We start from the raw sequence: 23,430 nt of genomic DNA, 5'->3' as shown, positions 1-23,430 counted from the left end.
AAATTGCCACCAATAATTAGCTAGCATACTCAGTGGAGGGAGAAAAGCATCATGAAACAAGACAAAAGGTGTCAACTTACAAAATGCAACACGATAGTAACATGCTAATGCCTCTAGAATTTGCCACAGATACAATAGATTCTTAGAAGTCATTCAGGCAAGAATTTGTTTTCTTCTAAATGGAGATGAAACTATGGAAAGGCATAGTGAAATGAAGCTCTGTATCTATCTTAATATGTTGGGCCAAACAAATTATATTTGCAGGATCCAACGCACACGTTTCACTCGGCAGCTTGAAGCTTAGTGAAAGAGAACAAGCCATGACACATACAGAAAATACTCCACTCCTAGAAAGAATGACTTGTTTGCAAGATAATTGGCTTCATATGTGAAATCAAAAAGGGAGAAATTTTTGAAGCATTTATAGCAGACTTCAGTTCGGCGAGTCTGACATGCTGTTTGGAGGGTTTGTACAGTCTCTAATGTAAGATCAGATTGTAATGGGCCTCAGAGACATGGAACAGAGATAAAAAATACTTTTGAAAACAGGCTTAAAGATAACAGAATAAGCAACTGAAATTTGCCAGCCTGCAGAATATACTCAGATCAGATTACAAGTTTTGATTTCTCTTTTTTCTCCTCCTCAGTGCCACAGTGGACTAGGTTTAAAGCAAAATAAAACAAAACCCAGGAATATGCAGAAGCTAAATAAAGGAGAATCTGCAAGAGAAAATGGTGTTTTCCAGATTGGAACAAAGAATGTGAAGGGGACAGAGATAAGCACAGAACTGAGCACTAACCTGCATTTGGCAGAGTTGCTCTCTCTGCAAAGAAATAAAACCATTAGTGCCTACCCTCACTGACAGTACTTAAGGAGAAAAAAAAGCTATACATACATATGTAAGGAAATAGATTAGTTAGCTGTAGGAATCACTCAAAACAAAGTCACATTCACTGACTGGAATACTTCCCGGAAGCTTCAACACTCAGAATATCTCACAAGTGAGCATCATATCTGAAGTTTGAGTGAAAGGTTTAGGGAAAAAAACATAGGCATAAGGAAAGATATAGCAATGATACATTGCAGAAATTATTCCCAGAGTGGGTGGATGTGAATGGGGCATAAAGGTAAGATACAGTCTGGAAAACAGAAAGTTTGGAATTGTTTCAAAAATTCTAGAGCTTAATACATATCAGATACTGAATACCAATTACAGTTTATTTTATAGAAGAACACTCAGCCAAGAAGGTAGCGAACATGGAGATTCAATTAAAAAAAGGAAAGAGTAGCCATGGTTTCAGCAAGTAGCCAAATAAGGGAAGAAATCTTTCTCAGTTTTTATAAAGCTTGGTAACAAAGTAAAATGTATAGAAATGTATGAAAAAGAAAAGATGTAGAAAGTATCATTTTAAGACTATTCATCTAAATAAAACCAAAAAAATATTAGCTGGTTCGAGGCTGCTTGGAACAGTTGTGAACCATTTCTCAATTCATAGTCCTAGTCCTATTACACAGAAATATGCCTGACTTCCCATATGTTTTCTCATCTATATAACCAAGCATCATATTAGGGCTTTTTAGACACAGAATTTTTCAGGAACTTTTTATTGAACACTCATCCACTAGGACCATTACACCTTTTGCAGAGCTTCTGCTTTTAAATTCTCATGCATTCTTGTTGGCCTTTCACCTTCCTCTAGATTAAGTGTGGGGACTGCATTTGGAGACATGCTTTTTTGGAAAGAGCCTGACTTACTGAACAGTAAAAAATTGCTGATGGGCTGGCACCACCTAATCATTACTTTTCACTTCAAATATTTGTGCCACCTTAAAATGTCATCAGTGACATTTATATTAATTTCTAGATCGCAGATGAGAAGGATTGTTTTGCCTCTAGACACAAAGTGCCTGTTGGCTCCTACAAATCCTGAAAATGTTACATAATTTTATGAAAGAAAAGGAGGACACAAAGAAGATAGAAAAAATAATGTTTCTACTCTTTAATCAGCTACTCAAATTCATTAATGGACAAATGCAAGTGCAGGGAATTAATCTCAAGAGGGAGCATACTCCATACAAACAAAGCCTTTCGAAAAATCCTAGTATTCACTGAGAATGTATAACTGGCCTTTTAAAAATGCTTATAACTTGGTTAATATGAGCAGATTTTCACAGAAATGGCATAAGAAAAATCTACAAGCAACAGACGTCAAGGATCTACTTGTGGGGAACACTGGGCAATTTCTGGTAAAGCAAGATACAGTACAACTAGTAACTGTTATCGAGGAAACAGACATTGAGCACAACTTTGAGGTGGATCTGCTTTCGTCTCAAATGAGCTCTCCTCCGAGACAAAAAGCTTTAAAGTCAGAGAAGCCAGGTTTTACTGTAGTATTAACTAAGATCCTTAACCTTTTTCTGAAGAGAGAAAATCAAAGTGACTATGCCAGCTGGAGTATAAATATCAACAATTAAATTAAAAGGTTCATAAATAACACCTCCTTCCCACTGTGTCCTTGGCAGGTGAGTCGCTTCCTCAAACTTTCAATGACAATTCAGTCTCTCTGAATTGCAGCAAAATCTGCCTAGCAACTCCTGGTCCCCAGAATGTTTTTCAGAAGGACTTGTCTGTCTGCTGCCTGAACAACCTGCAGGCTCCTGGCTCTGTACTTGCATCTTACTTTCTGGCACATAGAGCAGGCCCAAACATTTTGGCTCTAGAGGCGTACTCAGTTCCTCACCACAGTGGATCAATCTCCCCTCCTTCCTGGGAATTTCACTAAATCCAGGCTTTCTAAAGAAACATAACACTGTTGCAAATATATATATACATATAAAATTGATAATAGTGCATCACTGATGTAACTGGGATCATGAAGCAAAGCTCATAGGAGCTTGATATAAACAAACCAGAGGAGGTAGCTCTTCACACAGAATGCAGAAGTCCTCAGACTCTTTCCAACAGATATTTTGGATGTCAGAAGTTTTACATGGGTACAAGGGGAAGTTGAATGAGTATTTAGAAGAAAACTGCACTGAAGTTTACCAAGCTCAAGAAATCTTCAGAGCTGCAAATAGTTGGATGCTGGGAGAACATGAGGGTAAATATCATACGCTTGCCCAGTGCTTTTCCCTAGGAGTCAATTTATGGCCACTGCTGGGACAGAATACTGGACTAGCACTTTGGTCTGAACCAGCACAGCTCTTCATAGGTTTTTGCATAACAAAGAAAAACTCACAACGTATTCAAATTCCAAAGTAAAGATATGGATGCTTCCAAGCCCAGCACGCAGTGTGTCTTGTGCTTCTCAGCACACATATCTCAGTAGGATTTTATTGATACAATACAAACCATGAACACATGACTACAGCAGATTCTTATTAAGAAATCTAGCCAGATGTATCTGTAGCGTATGTATATATGTACATATATACCTACCTAGCTAGCTAGCTATCATTTTTTTAGCCCATCCCTTTGTGTTCTGAGCCTCTTTCAGCCAGAAATCTATTCCTTCCTCCATTTATCATAACCGGCCTCAATCTCAGAGTACAGGATGTATTAAACACCGATTACAGCTTTTTATTCTTCAGGTGAGCTTACTTGTTTAGTTTTGTTTTGTTTACAGTCATGGCACTTTTGCTGCTTTTATTCCTCAGACTCCCTAGCTTGGATTAGTTTTCCTTCAGTTAAAGGTTGCTCCATGTAAAAGCAGACTGGAAACATATCATTTTTAGATGAGCCACCTGGATATTATCATTGCTGTTATCATTTCCCACTTCAGTATCATTGCATTTCTTTCTTTACCAGACGTTTACAAAGTCTCTGTGGATCACCTTTCTTATCATTTGCTGAGAGCTTGAGCACCAAACTCCGGTCTAATTATTTTGGGGCTGGTCACTTCTTTTTTCACGAGCAATTAGAAGATAGTCAACCCATAGGGATGGCTTCTCAGTCTGAGAAACTGACCTTTCTCTCAGTGACTCAGCAATCACACATTACAGTTGGGCCCCAAAGAGGGAAGGAAACCTTGTGCATAATGAAATGAATGTTATTTTGAAAATGCTCTACATGTTTCATAAATATCATAATGATGGGGAAGTTTGACTGTAATTACAACAAAACATAGACTAATGAAATGTAATGTAAATGTAATATAAAAAAACATAGACTAATGTAATGTAAAGTACAACAAAACTTCTGCTATATGTTTTGGGGGTTTTTTGGTGTTGTTCCTTAAATCTACCTATCACCCACTAGCCTATAAAGTGTGTAGCTCAGAGTGGTGTGCCAGGATCCTGACAGCCTTGCGGAGACACCAGTCTGCATGATAAGAAGGAGGAGTTGGTGGTGGCTGGACCATCAGCACCCACTACCAATATCACTACATGAAACCAGAAAGCAAGCCAAAGGAATGGCTAGCACTCGAATACCAGGAGATTAAATCAACTCTGCAGGATCCAGGACAAGGGGCAAACACCAAATCAGGGGCAAATTTGCAGTCTGAAGGTACAATGAGCATCAGCTAGGCAGTGCCTAGCTAGATCAGGTTTACTTACACTTAGTTGTTAGGGAATAAGACAGTGAAGGCTTGCTACTGCCAGCCCCAAAGAACTAGTGACCTAGGTGCATAAACTATTGATCTAATACTCCTCTTGAGGTGCCAGCTACAGAAATTTCCAAATCCCAAACAGACCAGATAGTCCAAAAGAAGTACTGCTGTAATTACTGCTTGTTGCAGATTTTTGAATAGAGCTCAATCCACATAGGCCTTGTAAGTTAGTATAATTAAGTTGTGCAAATGGTACAAATACTGAATTGCACCAAATTCTGTCTTTTGTTGCACTGAAGTAACTCATTATGATCAGCAGATTGAAGTATATAAGCAGTGGAGATATTTAGTGTCTCCTAACTACCTAACTGTGACAGAAGCCAAAGTCAGCCAAAGTTTTGCAATGGAACTGCCTAGACATTTTCTTTTTAATGAGATCCCCAAAGAAGACCAAAACTCAGAAAGCAATGTTTTATTAGAACTTGAAACAAAACAAAAAAAATTAATAGAAAAAACTCAAAATGACCAATTCAAGCAGAATAAAAAGAAAAAGGTTTCCTAAACATGTCTTCCTCAGTTACAAGCTTAGGTTTGGTCAACTCAGTCACTTTCTAAGTTTGTCAGCAAACTTCACTAATCACCCCTGATCCCTAGTCCTTTCCACCAGCCTCTGGAGTATGTTTGTCTGCTTCTCCTGAGCTGCAGGCTCCCAGCTCTATGCTGTAACTTCTGTGTGCTACACTCAGCTGTCTTGAAAAGCTTTTCCACCCACGTATGCCCAGCTGCTGGATAGACAGGAACCATCTGCTTTACCCTCCAAGGTGTTGCACCTGACCTAGCCTTCATAAAGGGACATCCTACAGTTGTGAACAAAGGAGTAAAAAAAAATAATTCCCGTCCACTATGCAAATCTTCAACAATGTAATGATAACCTGTTTATGGATTTTAGTATGAAGGGGAATGCTAACCCTAATAGATGCAGCACTACCCTAAAATTACTTTTTCTGAAATATAACACTTTGACAAAACAGCACTATTACTATCCATATCCATATATATTTGACAGTAAGGATAAATATGTAAACTGTAGCCTTTGTAAAGACCTGATAAAGGAGGAGGGGGTGTAGAGGAACAACAATTAGAATTTAAATTGTGAAGTTGGTGCAACACAAAGTAAGATGTATTATTTAAATCTTAAAACACAGTAAACACATAAATGTCTCAGCTGCCACCACTGCTGCCAACCAAAGCAGTGAGGTGGATGAAGTTTCTATAAGCAGTTGGGAGAAATCTTGTGGTCACTTGCCATTGTTCTTGTGGGGGACTTTAACCTCCCAGATACCTGCTGGGATCACAGCACAGCAGAGAGGGAACAATCCAGGAGGTTCCTGGAATGTGCAGAGGATAACTTCCTCACACAGCTGGTGAGTGAGCCGACCAGGGAAGGTGCCCTCCTGGACCTGCTGCTTGTGAACAGGGAAGAGCTTGTGGGGGAGGTAAAGGTTGTAGGCTGTCTAGGGTGCAGTGATCATGAGATGATTGAGTTTTCAACCCTTGGAGAAACAAAGAGAGGGGTTAGTAAAACTGCCACCTTAGACTTCCTTAGGGCTAACTTTGACCTGTTCAAAAGACTGATTGACAAAATCCCTTGGGAGGCTGCCCTGAAGGACATCAGAGTCCAGGGAGGCTGGACATACTTCAAGAGTGAAGTCTTAAAGGCACAGGAGCAGGCTGTTCCCGTGTGCTGAAAAACAAGCAGGCGGGGAAGGAGACTGGCCTGGCTAAACAGGGACCTTTGGCTGGACCTCAAGAACAAAAGAACAATCTATGACTTTTGGAAGAGAGGACAGGTCTCTCATGAAGACTGTAAGGATGTAGTGAAGTTATGCAGGGAGAACATTAGGAGAGCCAAAGCACAGCTAGAGCTCAACCTGGCTACAGCTGTTAAGGATAATAAAAAATGTTTCTATAAATTCATTAACAGCAAAAGGAGGATTAGGGAAAATCTCCCTCCTTTATTGGATGCAGAGGGGAACGTGGTAACTAAGGATGAGGAAAAGGCTGAGATGCTCAACACCTACTTTGCCTCAGTCTTCAGCAGGAACTGACTGTTCCCTGGACACCCAGCCTCATGAGCTAGGAGATGGAGAGGTGAAGCAGTTTGAGGTCAACACAGTTGAAGAGGAGGTGGTCAGAGACCTGCTACACCACTTGGATGCACACAAGGCTGTGGGACCAGATGGGTTACACCCAAGGGGGCTGAGAGTTGGCAGATGTGCTCACCAAGCAGCTTTCCATGATTTACCTGAAATCATGGCTAACTGGGGAGGTCCCATTGGACTGGAGGGTGGCAAATGTGACACTCATCTACAAGAGAAGCAGAAAGGATGATCCAGGAAACTATAGACCTGTCAGTCTGACCTTGGTGCCAGGGAAGGTCATGGAGCAGGTCAGTTCAAGTGCCATTGAAAGTCATATAATGGACAACCAGGGGATCAGGCCTAGTCAGCATGGGTTTGTGAAAGGCAGGTCCTGCCTGACAAACCTGATCTCCCTCTATGACAAGATGACCTGACTATTGGACAAGGAAAAAGCTGTTGATATTATCTACCCGGATTTTCAAAAAGCATTCGACACAGTTATCCAGAGAATTCTCATAGAAAAAACGGTTGACCATGGCCTGGATGAGTGAACAGTCTGCTGGGTCGAGCACTGGCTGACTGGACGGTCCTAGAGAGTGGTGGTAAATGGAGCTAAATCCAGCTGGTGGCCGGTCACAAGTGGTGTTCCTCAGGGCTTGGTGTTGGGACCATTTCTGTTCAACATCTTTATTGATGATCTTGATAAAGACACAGAGGGTATTATCAGTAAATTCTCAGATGACACCAAGTTAAGCAGGAGTGTTGATCTGCATGAAGATAGGGAGGCTCTACAGAGAGACTTAGATAGATTGGATCAGTGGCCAAAGTTAATGGGATGAGTTTCAACAAGGCCAAGTGCCAGGCCCTGCACTTGGGCCACAACAACCCCATACATCCCTACAGGCTTGGGGAGGTGTGGCTGGAGAGCTGTCTGGGAGAGAAGGATCTGGGGGTTCTAATTGACAAACAGCTGAACATGAGCCAGCAGTGTGCCCAGGTGGCCAAGAAAGCCAACGGCATCCTGGCTTGTATTAGAAATAGTGTGGCCAGCAGAAGTAGGGAGGTGACAGTCGCCCTGCACTCTGCACTGGTGAGGCCACACCGGGAGTATTGTGTCCAGTTTTGAGCACCTCAATACGAGAGAGATGTTGAGGTGCTGGAGTGAGTGCAGGAGAGGGCAACGAGGCTGGTGAAGGGCCTGGAGAACAAATCGTATGAGGAGAGACTGAGGGAGCTGGGACTGTTCAGTTTGAGGAGGAGAAGGCTGAGGGGAGACCTCATCACTCTATACAGCTACCTGAAAGGACATTGTAGAGAGGTTGGTGCTGGTCTCTTCTCACAGGTGATCAGTGACAGAACAAGGGAGAATGGCTTTAAACTGCAACAGGGGAGGTTCAGACTGGACATTAGGAAAAAAAATTTCACAGAAAGAGTGGTCAAACAGTGGAATTGGCTGCCCAGGGAGGTGGTGGAGTCACCATCCCTGGGTGTGTTTAAGGGTCGTTTAGATGAGATGCCGGGGGATATGGTGTAGGGAAGAACTTTGTAGAGTAGGGCTGATGGTTGGACTCGATGATCCCAAGGGTCTTTTCCAACCTGAATGATTCTGATTCTATTCTATGATTCATTCTGGAACTGGAACAGAAAGGGATACCTGAATGGAATGTCTTAGCACAAGTCACTGATACATTGGGAGAGGAAAGCAGTGTAAAGTTTTGGATATGGGTATAAGCTGGCTATGTGGAAGGGTCAGAAAATTTAAGATAGATAACTGAACCTATGCTAACCATAGCAGTTTCTGGTTCAGCTGAGGTATGAAGGATGAGAGCTCTACAAAAGCATAGAAAAGCATGGGCATGGGAGATGAAGAAGGGGAAAAAGACCTGGTTCTCATACAGAATCAGACCTTAAGCAGTCTGCACGTGCCTTATGCAAAGGGGTTATTTGGTGTAAATTCAAGGTCAGTGCTGAAAATACACAGCATAAGCCAGTCTGCCAGACTCTTCATGGGATTTTACAGATCTGATGTTAATAGAAAGGCTGGGTACCTTCCCACTGGCATGATGGTTTCTGTGATCAGGGTGGCTCTGGCCTGAAGAAAGCAGGGAGATGAGCTGTGACCTGGTATGCTACTACCTCTTGCACACCCTTTAGCTTTAGCTTGGGGGAAGCTAAAATGAAAATGCAACATTATGCAACAGCCAACATGATATGAGCTAACAGCACAACTGTCAGGAGTGGGAAATGAGTGGGCACAAATGGCAAGGATACAAAGAAACAGCTAAAGGCCATTTATTTACCTGTCTTATATGAATTAAACCATTAAAATTATGTTTCAACTTAAATAGTATAATTTTATTTCAATTTCATTTAGTAAGTTAAACAGTCAAAACTTTAAAATCATGCCACAGTATAAAAAGAAATCAGTAGTTCCATAAGCTCAAATTTGAAATCACCAAACCAGTATAACACGTATTTATATTCACAACAGCAGTTTCATTTTTATAAAGAAAAATTCTAACTTGGCACAGGCAGCACCCCTTAAAAGTGGGTACTTTTGCAATATAATGTAAATGACACTATCCCTACATGAGGTTGGAGTAGACTAGAAAGATGCAAACATTTGAAGATAGGGTTCTCCGTAGCCAGTAAAGATTTGGCAATAATATTGAAATAAACATGCCTTGTACTTGGCATACTGAGAACATTTAATTTCAGCAGAATTGCAATGTTCACTAATGACTGAGACCTTATTATTTTTGTTAAAATTGTGTAGTATTTGGCTTTATTTGCTTCAGTCGTGGGAGTTCATTCAGTCTTTCTTTTTTATTAGTTTGGGATATAAGGGCTAGCAAAAGCTCTGTCAGCTCTGGAGGAACAAACTGTGTGGGCTGAATCTCATCAAATTCACTGATGTTATGCTGATCATGTTTAATATCTGTTCAGGGATGTAAAAACTTTTTTTCAGGAGTGAAATTGTACTGACTCTGCCCAGTACCCATGAAAGGAAGCTAATCTAAGGGCAACTGAGGGAATACTATTCACTTGTTAAAAATTCCTGTTTTAAACAGATTCTAAAGTTGGCTCTAAGCAAAGACACTTTTTCCAGATTAATAACCCTCTCCTTTCTCCAAATCCTGAGCAGATTTACATAGAGCCCTAAAGTCAGTTCATAAAATGTGTTTAAACTGGCAAAAGAGAATTTTATGGTAGAAGAAAGTTCACTCTTTGAACCTATACAAAAATGTACTCAATATTTCCATTATATAAGGGATCCCAAACCTATGGATGTGTTTATTACTTACTACCTCCTTTCTGTTAAAATATATTTTTAAATGCAGCCCTCCCTTATTCTCAAATTATTCAGTTTCATATCAAAGTGCTGAAAGAGATACCTCTTTTTAAACTTCTCCTTTAAAGAAAATAAATCAAGAGGCTAGAAGAGCATTGTATAGCAATTTATTCGCAGCTCTGACTTTCCAAAAGATGTAAAATCAAAATGAGCCTGAGACTTGCATGTGCAGGTCCCTGAAGAAGTCAGACAATCTTTAAACCTGCTTTCTCCTTTTCAGGTGCTTGCAGAGCAACTCTGCTGTTGCTCTGCCTGATCTTCTCCCTCTGAGATTTCAAGCTGGCAGTCTCCCTCCTTTCATTTCTTTGCCTCTCTGTGGTACTTGTGCATCTCCACTGCTTCTCTGCCACCACTTTTCTTGCATCTGCCATGGGTATTTTTTGTTTTCAGGAATCCCCTCAGCTGCAGCAGAGCCCTCCCTTTTACACCTGCAGTTGCCCAGCTACCCTGGCAAGCTCCTGGGAGTGAGGGACTGAGGGCTGCGGAGGGGCACTCAGCCATGCTAGCCAGCTACAAGTCTTCCCAAGTCCTACCGAGCCCCTTCTGCTCCCTGAGTGTCAATAAGAAAATGCCTTCTGGATGCTTCAGGAGGAAGGCTGGACCATCAGTGAGGCATGAGGGAGCAAAAGATCTGATTTCCAAGATCCCAAATGCTCCTCATGAGGCACAGAATGCCCTTGTCGAGCACTGCCTTCTATGGGATCTTGACTGTGTTCAGTAACTTTTTGGGTCAGATATATACTGCAGCTAAAAGTTCTGGGCCTGTTCAGTTAACACACTTAGCAGAACCAGAATCCCAAGTGATGTTTTCTGAGGAAAATCTACTGAAATATTCTGTGTCACATTCCTCCTATCCTTTAATCTATAGGCAGTGCCTTGAAAACTTATATGGAGGTAATTTGAATTTAAAAGAGGAAATAAATCCACCCAAATCATCCCAACAGCAGCTGACTACACCAATCAAGAAAGATTTTTACATAGCCGGGGATCTTTCATCAAAGACATCATGAAATCTTCAGTGGAATCACTCAGGACTTTGCAGGATATTATAAACCATCTTTCATTCAAGCTCTGTCTAAAATTCATTATTAAACTAAGAGTGTCAGAAAATGAGGATGAGGTTGGGCAAATCTTGCATGAACCTAAGGGGCTGTGGTCTTGCACAGAGCCTCAAACAATTCCAGCGCCCATACTGCACCCTGACATCTGCCGTAGGCAACCCTGGAGGACAGAGCCTGTTGTCCCCAGCCATGTTCAGCCCTACTCACCTGCTACATGACACAAATGCTCTTGTGAGCACTGTAAGGTCTCATGTTTATTCTTACCACCTGATTTTCATACACTTAATATTCAATTTCATACACTTAATATATAAGAAAAGACTGCCTCAGTTGACATTTTCTGTTTGTTTCTGATTTTGGAATTTTTCTCTGTGACAGACCTGACTGCCTCAATTCCTAGAGTAAAATCTCAGAGACATCTCACTGAGTGGGAGGATTTTAGCTTGATCTCCTACTGAAATAAGGCTTGTTTCATCGCTCATTCTGCATGTGTAGGTACAAGCTGGTCTCCTGCTTTCTAATCCATTGCTGAATTTCAGACAAATTTGACAAAGATTCTGTGAGTTGGTGAAAAAAAGGCAACAAGCTAAAGGGCCATTAGTTCCCCACTGTGAAAAAGACAAATAAGATCACAGTCTTATTCTTCTTAGGCAATCAGAAACTCAAATAGTTGAAAGAGAGAAGGAGAGTAACAGAGAGATATGTTGAAAGCCAGGCTTTTTGCTTCCTCTGCCCAAGGAACTAGCTCCGTTGTTTCTTTCTAGTCCTGAAGCTAGGATCCCCATCATTCCGACCACACCAAGCATTACAGTGACACGTGTTTTATAGGGAACACAGTGCCTTCTGGTTTCCAAAATTTTGTTTTGATTTATTTTTAATTCTTTATTTTTTTATAGTTGGAGAAAAATCTGTTGAGGAAGCAAGAGCTGAGAGAAAGAGAGCCTGTTACTGCTTATGAACTGAAATGATGGGATTTTGCTGAAGTTGTCCTGGTGATATCTTATATGTCAGTGGTCACTAGTAGGTGAATTATTGACGGTTACTGCTCTGCATTATTTTGTTCCCATCCATTGGCTCTGTAAATAGTGCAGCAGGTGACGAACTGCAAGGTTCGATGCTCAGTTCTTATGGACCAAAGGGCTTCCAGGAAACACTGAGTTGCTCAGAGACCTAACTGTGAGGCAAGATAGAATCATGTTTGACAAAAAAGAAAAACCTTGATTAAAAGAACAAATGTGAATCTTTTCTGCTTATGGTTTAGGGTAATCCTTTATGTCCTTGAATTAGGAAGGCCAATGTCATGCCAGCTGTATTGGCATGCTTGAAAATTCAGCCTTTAGCACAGAATAATGATGAAACTTGGCTTTATAGGAGAAAATCTGATTGAGTTCCAAAGATGAAAATATACCCCCCCAAAATAGAAATAATGTTAGTAATTAGCTAAAAAAGGGTGAGATTCAATGACTTAATAGTACCATTCAAAGAGTTTTAAGCTCTTTATAATTAAGAAAAAGTTTAGAAGAACAGAATATGAACTCTCCTGTTATGAATGGAGGTAGTTTGCTAGGGGTGTTTTGGCAGCAAAGTAATTCCCAAAATAGAGTACTGGATTCACTCCCAGCTAAAAGGAGCAAAACTTGCAGATGTTGCTAATGCAGACAAAAACCAGAACATATATATGTGACCAGATGCAGCAATTCTAAGAATTGCATCTGGCACAGAACATGTGGCTGTTTTAGCATCACACCAAGAAGTGTTACTCAGTACTTATGTACCATATCTTTCAGAAGGCCCTGATTCAGCAAACAATTTAAATACATGCTTAACTTAAATATGTAGTAGTTCCAGTGGGATTACTCATATGCAGAGGGACATGTTTAAGCAACTTGCTGAATCAAATAATAAAACCCCTAACAATCTGATCTGACTATGAGTCAACTAACAAGATTCACCATTTTTTTCCTGGAGACAAAAGCTCTTTTATTTTTCTGCACTTTATTTGCTGCACTCTATTTCCTTCAGATTTATTTATTCTCTTGAGTTTTGGTTTGCCTGCTTCCTATTGTTATTGTTCATCAAATATTTCATATACAAGTGCTTTCCAAAACAAGGCAATCAATCCAGAGCAACATATTGCAGTAATATATAATTAACTGAGTATTTTTCTGTCATGCAATGGCTGTAGGATTTACAAAATAATTTTCTGCATGTATTTGTGCTGATAAGCTAGAAAAGTAAATAAAATTTCATGCAGAAACCTAAAGAGAGCAATAGATGATAGTTATTTGGTCTCACGTTATGCATAACTATATTTGCGTTTTTCAATTATGTTCACAACAGGATGAGGAGTCTTTAGGAAATTATCCACTTCACTACCTTCTTCTTTTTTCAGCTCTGGACTGTCCCACTGTCTTGCATTCATGAGTTTTCTGTCTGAGGACTACCAGTGATAGTGTAATGCAAAGGCTTGAGGGCACTGATTGATCATGGGAAATCGGCAGATATTAATGTTTCCTTAAATTAAAAAAAAAGTACAACACATGATTTTCTGCTTATAAGAAAGGAGATAAGAGACCTGCTGGTCAGGTATTACAATAATCCTTTCCTTTTTTTGTTCTTACTTTATTTCCCTTTTCTACATGATTCTTTTCATCATTTAAGACCGCTCAACCCCATTAGTGTAAAGGAAGTGATACAAAAACATCACTTGTTCCCATTGACACAAAGGAGAACTGATTGAGAACATTCAGAAGGGCCATCGTCTTCCTGTCCACCACTGGCCCTGCCTTCTTCACTCCCTGGCCTCTCTTCTGACTATCCAGGTCTCTCCTGTGCCAGCTCTGGCACTCCTCAATCTTCCATGAGCCAATTTAACATAGAAACACAGCAGTTAGATAGCCACAGTTGTCATTGCTTTTGCTTTCTGCTGTCAGAGAGGTCCATGGCAGTTCACAGACCAGTTTAGCAATCACCAGAACCCGCCCAAGACAAGAGATGGGAATATGTGGCCATGAGAGGGTGGCCAGTGGGAGGGGAAGTAGGAAATCCTACACTGAACAGCGTGCAGCTTGTCAACTGTCCCACAAAACCGTATACTTAAGATGATGCAGGCTTCCCAAAGAATTTGAACAAGAGCCACTGGCAGTATCCAGTCTTGCTGGATAAAATTTCCATATGTGGTCAAGGGATCAAATAGTGCTATGTATCCTAAGGAAGAGCACCAGAGCCCCCACTTCCACACATTCTGCAAATAGTGAAGCAGATAGCTGGGGACTGGAGGAAACTAAACCATCACAGTGGGTTGGCAATACCTTACATGCAAAAAGGGGTTTAATTCTTTAAACCATTGGTGGTGAGTTATTTACCTAGCTCTAATGCTTTACCTACAAGAACATTATGAGGATTAGCTGATGTTTGTGAAGTGCTTTATGGATGAAAGTACTAAGTGTCCACGACAAGGCTACTGACACCATGTGCTTTCTGGCATTCTGCATTATATATGCAAGGGAAGCAATGAATTTAAACAGGTTTACTAAAACACATTTGAGTAAAAAAGAAATCACTCATTAAAATGCTTGAAGGCAAAGCTCTTCCTCACAGGGAAAAAGGACAGTCCATTCCCTCCTTTTGGTGCAGCAGGACATAGTATCCCTTGCCATCTAAATAACATGCCTTAAATCTACTAGGTGTGTGAGAAAACTCATTCAGCAGACACAGAAATGCTGTGAAATTTTTCCCCTGAGAACTAAAAAGCAGCAGATTGCAGTTAAGGATTTCATGATGTATCCTGGAAGACAGTCCTTTCAAAGCTGAGCAGAGGGGTCACTAAGCCATATGCCCTGGGAGCAGGTCACCCAATTAATCTCCATTTAGGAGAGCGGACTAATTGGCCTCTGAAGTAAAAGGTGCTCATTCGGATAAAATCTAGATGTTGTAAACTTTGAGATTTACCTATTACTAGTTATTAACCTTCATCAGATCTAATTAAGCCCTGTGGGTAAAGCGCAAGCAGTGAGAGATTTTATAGCCATGTCGTATTTTCTAAAGGGAGGCTAAAAGTACAATGTCCTCTACCCTTTTTGCTTTGCTGAGTAGGAATTCTGTCATCCAGTGTTTTCCTGTAAAGAGTGGAGAACATCTAAGAGTGCTCTATCTAGAGTAACCTACATTTCTGTGGTTCATATGGAACATTAAGCATCAATGCTTACTTCAGGAACCCTAGTTATTTAAAGTCTGTTTATATTAATTCTTCTGTATAATTCCTCTATCAGCACTAAATATGTGACCAAGTGTGAGAAGCTCCCTACTTTAGAGGGGGAGCTTATTTTGTTCAATGTCCTCAGCAAGCAGAGCACCTCTGTTTATCTGGATATCCACCATCAATGAACTGACTGATACTGAAGTTACTGGCATGATAGAGCCATACATGACCTAAACTTCAATAATACAGCATTTTGCAATCAATTAGAATATTTTATTGAAAAGATGTCTGAAAAAAAGACCTGACCCTTTAAGACTCACAACTGAGTTAGACATAGCTGAAGTGAAGCCGATGTGAGAGGATCATATTCCGAGCTTCTTATTGGGAAGCTCAGCTCCAAGAAAAATCTATAAGCGCTGTAGATTGTTTGTCTATACAAAAATAGGGAAACATTTTTGAGGTAAGTTTATCAACTTGAGGAGCATTGTACCATGCCATAAAACCTGTAGAGACTGTAAAATGACAGAGTATGTGATTTTTTTTATTGCTGCATTCCCTGCCTAGATTTCTCCAGTCCCTGGAGGTTTTACTGTGCTTCAGTGATTCATTTACAAGTCCCATGCTTGCAAGTGGCAGGAATGCAGTATTAAAACCGACAATGGTGATTTGCAAACTGTTGTCTTTTTCCTCTGCAGGGAGCCGAGCAGCTCCATGACACTGCTGGCAAGAATGCCTTAAAGCATGGGACTGGAACCGCTGCTGCTGAGACTGCTGCATTAGAAAGAGCCATCCTCAAACCCAGCTGGCAGAAGCATCACTAGGAATACAAGAAGATGGGAGTAGAAATGGAACTACTGGTGCTGTAGAAATAGCCACTGAACAGGACTTGTCATCCTCACCATGAAAGTGGAAAAAAGATAAGCCATTACTGTGGTCCAAGGCTACTCATAATGACATCTGCTACCCATTTCATGAGACTCCTGGAATGTTTGGGAGAGATGATTTTGAGAGGACTGTAGGAGGCTACGTGGGAGGGTAACGAGGTCTCTCTCTGCAGCTCACCTTTCCCTTTCCTGAGATGTCTATTTGTCCTATGGCATGCAGGTACCCTACTTCATCTCCTGCAAGGCACAACGTGTGGTCCCTGAACTGCTACTATTTAACACGATATGCCTCCCCAGCATTGCAGATGGGCGGTGAGGAAGGTGCAAACCAAAGAAAGAAAGGGGTTGTTGGACTTTTTGCCTGATAAATCCCCTTCGCAGACCCCAACAGGAGCATAATCAGTACAAAATGGAGGTAGTTCTTTCAGCAGGAGCACTAACCTCTTATTGCATAAGCAAGGAAGTCATTCTGCCACTTAAGGGCAGAAGGCAGAGCTGCATGCAAGGATGAATGGGTGAAGCTTCAAAACCTCTCTGATGGGAAGAAAACCACACGTTTTTGCTGAAAATGTCAGCCTTCCAGAGCTTCCTTCCCCTGAGGTTCAATGTAACCTCACTTAGTGCATGCCAAACAAAACAAGGAACTTTGTTCACTGAGTGGGAAGTTAGAAATGTTTCCAGGAGCACTGTCATCACTATCATCTTCACCCACAGGTTCAGAGATGACTCAGTGCATCTGAGGATGCCACTTTTGGAAACCAAGCTGAGCCTGCTGCTCCTGTCAGAGACAGGACTGAGGTCAGGTTTGCTAAACAGGCGTAGACTTAGCATCATGTCATATACTAGTTCTAGGTGTTGGGGTTATCTGACTTCATTAGCTGAAGAGAAAGGGGGCCCACGTGTCATAGTTCTGCTGATACAGTCATTACAAGTTAGCCTAACTGGATCTGGCCATTAATAAATGGTCAGAAGTTGTCTAGGTATATCATTCAAATTATGCATATTACATCATGGGTCTGTATTTGAATGATCATGTACTTTATTTATAAAGACCGATATGTAAAATCTTCGCAGCTTCTTCAGACTTCAGTAAGGAACCCTAGCTACACCTTTTTCTTTGAATGCTGTACTGTTTCAATTGTCAAGCTGGTACTCTCTCAAGGAAGGAAAATGGTACTCCTTTAAGCTTATTTTGACCTTATATGTTTCATAGTGGTAAAGATACCTGCTATTTCTAATAATTGTTAATGACCATACTTAAAAATATCTGGAACTCAAGTCCATTTTTAAACAAAACCAGTTTTTTTGTGATTGTATCTCAAATGCTAGTGCTGTGATAAAGACAGGAAAAAGCAGCATGAACTGCTCCCCTGAAGGAGCAGAAGAAAAGAAATCGCCTAGGCAAGATTTGCTAATACCAGATTGGGTGGCATGGTACGTTCCAAGTGTTTAAAAATAACAGTATGACATTAGTGTATCAATGGTGCAAAATCAGAGGACTGCTGTCCTGGTTGGTAGGTCAGAAGTCTGGCATACACTGCTATTTTAAGTGGTAGTAAAGTCTGTGCAGTGACAGTATAACCAAGAAAACGCTACTAGAAAAATTGTTGCTCTCTTACACTAGTGACTGAAAGAAAATTTTAGTCGCAAGGCTGGCTGTGCATTGCAGGTTGAAGCTGTCCTACTTGCCATGTATTTATTCCGGGAAAAAAATGCACATGTAACTGTTCACAAGCAACATGGACATGACAAAGGATGTACAGGTACTTGAGTAAACTCCATTAGTCTGAGCAAGGTGGCATGCCTGCATCTAGTTCTTATCACTTGGCTCTGGGGGCAAAGTGAGATGATCATGGAATTGGCTGCCATAGTAATTATTCTATATTTGTCACTGCATTTGTGACTTCCATGTTAATACCAATAAAAAAAAAATGCTTTTAAAAGTAGGAGCCCGCTCTATCAAGCATAGAGATATCTGAATGTGAAGTCCATGCAGTTTTATATTTTTTCTTACATATATATCAAATCACTCAGATTTTTCAAAGGTAAAGAAATCCATCACCCGTCTTCAGAAGTCTTAACCTAAATTCTAAAAGTCTTATTTCCTTGATTCCAAGTAAAATGGATAAATTTCTCTCATTAAGAGATGTTGTGATCAGAATTTTGTGAACAGTGTGAATTTTCTGTTAAAGTTTTGCCATTAGTTAAATATAGAAAAGGCAGAGTAACTCTCAGAGTGGATCATTTAAAGTCTTCTAAGAGGATTAAAATATCTGATTCAGAGACACAGTCATTAGATGGATGACTTTTCAGAGTGAAGCAAAGCTCAGCCCTGCTCTGATGTTTATCCTGAAACTTCTATACTTATTAAAGTTTACTCTGAAGGTATGTTGCCAGTTTGTTGACTGTATTTCAGCAATACTGAATGTGATCTCTCATACTTAAAGTGGCTTTTACTTTATGCAGTTAAACATATGAAGCTATAAATAAGGAATGTTGTTTTTTTTTTAATCTATGGTCCTCATTGACTTGTTTATTGGGACCTGTGAAAGCCTTTGCTGATGCTCTGCTTCAGGATTAGACTGGGAAAATAACCACAGTTTTTCATATTCTAGATGTAAAATCCTAATGCCAAAAGGAAGAATGTATTACTGCTGCTGTTCATATGCCATTGCTACCTGCAGCTCAGACATGACCCTTGTGCCCTGCCCATTGCAAAGCCTCAGTATAACATGTCTTTCACCTAACAAGTCACCTTGTCTAGGAAAGAGATGATGTATCTAAGTAACATCTGTCATCTACATATTTTCCTCAGTGGTGATAGCCATTATTTTGCCCAAACTCTTCATTGATGATACATCATTTACCAAAAAAAAAGAGGTGGAGAACCTTGAATTATTCCTAACTAGTAGCAAGCTAACTCAGCTGTTGATCTTCCAGTGTTATTTCCACTTCATCAATAAACTGCAGCATTGTCCTCCTGAACTGTATTATATGTGCTTTTGTAGAGAGCAAAAATAGTAATAAAATAATAGCTTCATGTGGTTAGAAGCATCATTCCAGAATTTGTGCTGAGATACAACCAATGTATGTCAGCATGATTATGCTACGTCTGTCCGCTGCTTTTTTCAATCTTTGCATAAATTAAAGCAAGTGAGTAAAACTTAAGTATCTGAGACAGAATTGGACATCCTTAGTCACCTGTGACTCAGCACCAAGCTAGACTGATCCAAATCCAGACAGAGCTCCAACAGTCATAGCAAGCTCCTTGCTAAAGTTCCATTGAATCAGAAGGTTTTAGGTTCTGGCCTGAAGTAGTGCCTAAATTAAAATCATGGCAGATTTTATGATTAAAAGAAATAAGTGAACAGTCACTCCTCTTGAATTGATTAGGTATGAATTATTGTCTTCTTCGAAGTGACAGCTGGAAAAAAGTCTTCAGGCTCTGCTCAGACCATAACATGCACCCAATGGCTTTCTGTGGCGATGTGGCAACACAGTTCATCAGAGAATGAGTTATTCACACTAACTGTACTGTGTTAACACAGGAGACTACTATTTATAGTGGACATCTGGAACTGGAAAGTACTTCATGGTGCTGCAATCACAAGGATACTATTTGTCTCATTCTGGATCTGTATTTATTTCTCCTTATTGCAGATCCTTTCATCTTAGAGAATCACAACCTCAAGAGTGCATGGGTCTTCAGCGGAAGATGCTTAATCCAATACTGACTTGACTTGTAATTTTCTCAAAAGCATTCAGTCTAACAAGAAATAGAGTTGAAGTGCTGAGGTGAATTTACTAAGCTATGCTACTACTGCATTTATATTCATTCATTCATTCATTCATTCATCTATCTATCTCTTCAAGTTACAAAGTTATTTACACAAGCCTCAGTAATCTGGTTTATAAGCACAGCATCAGACAAAGTTTACCTGCTACTCAGAAAAAAGGGTTTGATGTCTTAGAGTCTCTTATTTTAAAATCTCTGCTGTCTGTTTTGTGCTTGAGACTGAAAAGTTATTTTCAAGCCTCAAACAGCAGAAATTACTTTTGTGCATTCCTTTCTTAGAGGGCATAGATGGAAATGAGATTTTTTTTTTTTTGATTTTTTTTTTTTTGCTTAAGTATGTTTTCTAGCTATGTGTTATAAAGGCTTTCACACCCTGGAAGCATATCTTGAGGAAGACGTTTAGGATCCAGTCCTTGAAGATGAAGTTGGGTTCTGTAAGACTTGTGCATGTCTGTGAGCCCACCTGTCTCTCCTTGGTCTATTTCTTTTCAGGACTTTTCAAAAGGAGATTCATCAAGTATTGAAGGAAGAAAGGGAGAATCCCTCCATCTTGTCACTAACTTCCTGAATTACTACTGCTTCCCCCACTCAAACCTGGCAATATGTGTTGAATGGGCAAGGAAGCAGATCCTCAACTGCTAAAAAACAGCCACTGATGACATTTTACTGATAGACACATTGAGAGTCTGTCCCACTCCGGTAGGTGTCCGGTGATATATGTTGCAGAGTGAATGTATGTGAATCTGTCTGCAATTTACATGTAAAACATGTTGGTAAACCTTACTTTCTCATCTCCGTCTTTTTATAGCTTATGGCACTTCGTTCATACGAATCAGAAGCATTGAGAGTGACTGACTTATTGAAAGCTTTTGTTTGAACATCACTGTACTAAACAGCCAGATGCATGCGATGCTCTGTTTTGTTTAACACATCTCCTTTATTCCCATAGAAAAGCCAAGACACCTCTTCTAGAATTGTAATCTAATCTCCAATATAACACAGCCCCCAAGGTATTAAAGTTGCACACTTTTCCCTGATACAGTATGAAGTAGTTAGGTTCAAGTTAATTAGCATTAAAAATATAGACCCATATTAAAAGCAAGAAAATGAGAGCATTGAAAAAGAAATTGAAGTATATCACTGTAGGAGGCATTGGCCTGTCAGCCCTACACAGCCTCTGAAAAACTGCTAGGCTTTGATGGAAAACAGGCCTTGGAAGATAGATAAGAAGCTGTTAAGTTGTGCCAAGGTGGCAGGGAAAAACAACGGACAGCTGCAACACTGAACTGTGGAAAGGTACTAAACTGTGAGAAGTTACCACTGTGTGAACAGCGCGTGAACAAGAAGGTGATTGGTTTGCACAGCGCGTGTTAAGAGTGGTCTTATGGCTGATAGGAGAAAGGATTGATAGCTGTCTAATTGCTGATTTGCTAATTGTGAAGTAAGAGCTTTGGTGAGAGCATAAGTATGTATTATTGTAATAATAATGCGTCTTTCCTTTTTTCATTTCAATGGAGAGTCTGTGCCTCAGTTGCCACTTATCACCAATTCAATATCCCTTTGCACTGAAATGTATATATAGAATCCAAATATGCGTTCATGTTTACTGTTTTCTTGGAAAAACAGAATAATTTTGACAAAAATAAGCAGAATTCCACAATGGTTAATTGTATTTCCATACCACATGTGACTACAAAGAGAGTTGTAGTGATAAGGGTATTCCCTTGACATGACTACATATTCCATCTCAATACTCTTCAATAACCATTCTCTAAATAGTAGGATACTCACAGGGTTTAATTTCCCAAATTCATCCTATCTATGCACAGCATAGAAGTAGTGTTTAATTTTTCAAAAGGCTTTGTTAAAGGCTTCACTGTTGAAAAATTATGCAGTTGGAATGATAATTCAAATCATGATAGTTGCTGTTCTCTTTATAATGTTTTCTCTTCAAAGTATTAGATTTCACCAATGGATGTGTCTAAATACTAAGAAGAAATTGTCACCTGTTGAGCTGAACATCACATTTTTTTGAACAGAGAAACAAATATTGCCAGAATTGAAATCTTTGCCAATAATGACCTTGTAAGAATACAAGTTTTTATGTTGACAAGTCATCATATGCATATCAGATTTTTAATGCATTTTGTTATTGTCTTTGTAACATTGAGTATCTAGAAGTTTGTGCAACAGAACAACAGATTGTAGCAAGGAAGAGGGCACACCACCCCTTCCAGAAAGCAGTGATCAGATGTCCCAGGCCACACCTGGGGATGGTCCTGGCATGATGGTATTTTGCCCTGAATTTTAATGCACAACAGGAAACAGAGAAAATAGCAATCATGGCTGTAGCAAATCACTAAGCACCAGAGCCACAGACAGTGAGCAGAAGACAATTCCCCAGATGCTCTTCCCATCCAGTTTTCTGCACCTTTGGCACAGAAACAGTCACAGTGGTCTGTGACTACTTATGCTGAATCTCATGACCTAAATGCACAGGGTGTGGGTGCGTATGCTGGGTCGCGAGCCTTCTGCGTCACTGACAATGTAAAAGTATCATCAGCATTTGGATTAGAAGATTAACGATGTCTAAATTAATGACGCACTTGTGTCAGAAGATTAACGGCCTCTAGATTAACGACGGCTAGAAGTGAAAGAATTTGTGCTCATTAGGGAGGAAACCGATAAGAAGGGATTCTCTAAAATAACAAAGCAGAAATTTATCTACCGGCTTCATGCAGTTATTAAACCTTGTTGAAAGTGCTGAAAGGAACTAGTTTTTTAAATGAGCATGCGCCGGAGCAACACACGGATTTGCTGTCACAAGAATATATAAGGACTTGTTTTTCTAATAAATGTCAGAGCTTGACTGTTAACCATATTGGTGTGTGTCTTGTCTCACCACCTCGTCCTGCAAAAATAAGGCCTCCTGCTACAACAGGGGGTACCTTTTTTTTAATTGTCTAGCTGTAGAAGAAAGAAGCGGTTTAAAACAGCACAACCCAGTGCCAGGAATAAGAAATTTTAAGAAAATATCTTGCCTCTTGGTGATGTCAATAACAAAACTAATGTTCTGATCTTAAACCACTGAATACTGTAGCTATAAACATACTAAATAAGTAGAGGGAGGAACCCAGGAAATTCTGTATTACAATGCATGGCCAAGCTACATGGATTTAGTACGCAGCCATAAATACTCCGGGCAAGGCAGGGCAGGGCAAGCTACTTGTAGAAACCTTACTCAGTTTTGCATCCAGCTTTCAAGCTGAAAGCAACTAAACAGATTCGAGCTGGTTAGCACAGGTCACACTAATGAAGATATGGGCGAGGAAGCAAAGTGCAAGTTTAATTTTCCCAGGGAATTTAGACTTGGTTTGCCATCCCACAGAGCAAACCCTCCCAATATATTGTTACTACTATTACCTGCATTCCCTGGAACAGAGG

Source organism: Athene noctua, chromosome 2 (assembly GCF_965140245.1).
Source record: "Athene noctua chromosome 2, bAthNoc1.hap1.1, whole genome shotgun sequence".
In the NCBI taxonomy this organism is placed as follows: domain Eukaryota; kingdom Metazoa; phylum Chordata; class Aves; order Strigiformes; family Strigidae; genus Athene; species Athene noctua.
This window is presented reverse-complemented; position numbering follows the sequence as displayed.